Below are 2,681 nucleotides of genomic sequence, written 5' to 3'. Positions count from 1 at the left end.
AGCTAAACATTGAATACACATAGACATAAAGATGTGGAACAACAGACACTGGAGGCTACTAGATGGGAGGGAAAGATGGGGGAGTGAGCTGATAATCAACTATTGCGTACTATGCTTACTACCTGGGTGACAGGCTCATTCGTAGCCCAAACCTCAGTGTCACACAATATACCCATGTAACAAACCTGCACATGTACCCCTTAATCTATAATAAAAGTTGAAATTATATAAAAAAGGGAAAGCTCAAGTTGTTTTGAGGTATAGAAACTATTGGGTTAATTTTATTGTGGAATTGGGGAAATTACTGTTTAGTTTGCTTTAGAACAAAGAAAGTGAATGATGTAATAGTTTAGAGGCAGAATGACAGTGACAATTCAAGACCTTATCGTGGGTTCATCTCGGAATCACAGAGACATTGTTTGACTGAGCTTCATATCACAGTAGAACAGAGAAAAATTCCCTCCAAATTATACTGGGTTTGTGTCTATTAAAAAGAACTGCTTGATGATCTCGACGGAAGACTCCTTTTCCATAGGTACAGTGTTCATAAGAATGTTTTATGAAAAATTCATGTTGACAAACTCTCACACTTAGCTTCCCACAGAGAAAAATTTTGCATATATTTCTAAAACAGTTCAAGTTCTCTCTTTCTCTCCCTCTCTCATGATTTTTCATACTCTCCTACACCCAAAGCTCTTTCTATATAGCCTATAGTCCTCTGTTCTACCAGCTGAGCTATCAAAGGGTGCATCCAAAGCTCTTTCTTTTGGGAGAGTCTCCTTTTTGCATGCATGGCTCCAAGAAGCACCATTAGCATTGCAATTTATGTGGCAGGCTACCCAAATTTCCACATTCCCATGTCTTGTTAACTCCTCCTATGCTGTTTCATTTTTCTTCCTTTTATTCTTGATACTTCTCTCATCTTTGGTTTTGATGAATAATTCACAAATGCAGTGTAGTGAGAAGCCAGGTGGTGATTGTGGTGGATATTTGTTATTTGACAACATTCCTCTATTCCTCTATTTCCTATAGGAGACTTCAAATTTCCTCCACTTTCAGGAAAAATATTTTTGGGCAAAACTGACCTACTCCAGGGACAGGTTTTGATAGTCAAATGCATAAATTTATTAGCATATTCCTTTCCCCTGGCCTCAATAATCGATTCAAGGATAGATGTATTACCCAATCAAAGCTAATTAGATGGAAGGAGATTTGCTAGGACTCCTTCAACTTCTGTATGAGCCACTAGAGGTGATTCACTCCTTCCCACTGTATGTAAAAAAGGCACTAGGCAGTGAACAGAATAACAAATCTATAAAGATAGATTTTACTGACGGAAGCAGGCTGTAAACAAGATCTATTAGATGGTGTCTAGAACTAAGGAGATACATAACAAGGAGAAAAATGAGTGCTTTTTTTAAAAGCTGTTTTTGGTAGGGGGTGGTTCAGGGAAGGTCTCACTGACTTTTGCTCATTGACTAAAGACGTGAAGGAATGGGGCAATGTTTGGGGAAAAGCATTCCAGGCAGAGGGAATAACATATGCAAAATTCCTGAGACAGTAGCATGCCTGGAATGTCTGAGGAAGAGCTCTGAGGCCAGAGTGGCTGGAGCCAAGTGAACAAGTAATATGGGGGTCAGAGGTAACAAGAGGAAAGATCTGCACAGGGTTTTGTAGACTATAAGGAAGACTTTTACTCTGAGTGAAATGAGGAGCCATTGGGGGTTTAAAGCAGAGGAGTGACATGATGTGACTTAAATTATAATAGGATACTCTGGCTGATGTGTTGAAAGGGGAAAAGGGTGTGTGACGGTTCATTTTTTGTGAAAACTTGACTGGTTAAGGGATGCTCAGATAGCTGATAAAATGTTTCTGGAAGAGATTAGCATTTGAATTGGTAGACTAAGTAAAGGTCTGCCCTCACCAATGTGGGCAGATTGACATTGAGGACCTGTGTAGAACGAAAAGGCAGAGGAAGGGCAAATTCTCTTGGGAAGGGTGCACCACACTTTTGGCACATGGAGTTGACTGTAGTCAAATTCGTAGGAAGTCTACAAAGTTTAAAAAAGAACTGTATTGGCAAAGGACCAGTACCAACTAAAAGGCAGAGGAAGGACAAATTCTCTTTTGGAGCTGGGACATCCATTTTTCTCTGCCCTTGGACACCAGAGGTGCTGGTTCTTGGGCCTTGGGACTTCAGGACTCACACCAGCAGCTCCCCTGGTTCTCAGGGCTTTTGCCTTGGACTGAGAGCTACACCACTGGCTTCCATAGTACTCAGGCCTTTGGACTCAGACTGAATCACACCACTGGCTTCTCTGGTTCTCTGCTTATACACAGCATTATTGTGGGCTCTCTAAGCCTCCATAAGTGCATGAGCCAATTCCCATAACAAATTTCTAGTCATATATCTATATCTATTCTATCGGCTCTGTTTCTCTGGAGACCCCAAGTAACACGGTGGAAGCTGGGAGAGGAAGGGATAGTGAATGCTCGGCAGTTATGATAGAAGTCTTTATATATTGAAATATTGGGGCCAATTTTTCACTCTTAATAGAATTGGAAACAGAGAGAGATAAAGGGAGGCAAATCTTGAAAGAAATTGTGGGTGCACATCACACCTTTTGACACGTGGAGGTGACTATAGTCAAATTCATAGGAAGTTCACAAAGTTTAAAAAA

The sequence above is a fragment of the Colobus angolensis genome, unplaced genomic scaffold (assembly GCF_000951035.1).
Source record: "Colobus angolensis palliatus isolate OR3802 unplaced genomic scaffold, Cang.pa_1.0 Scaffold137, whole genome shotgun sequence".
Classification (NCBI taxonomy): domain Eukaryota; kingdom Metazoa; phylum Chordata; class Mammalia; order Primates; family Cercopithecidae; genus Colobus; species Colobus angolensis.
This window is presented reverse-complemented; position numbering follows the sequence as displayed.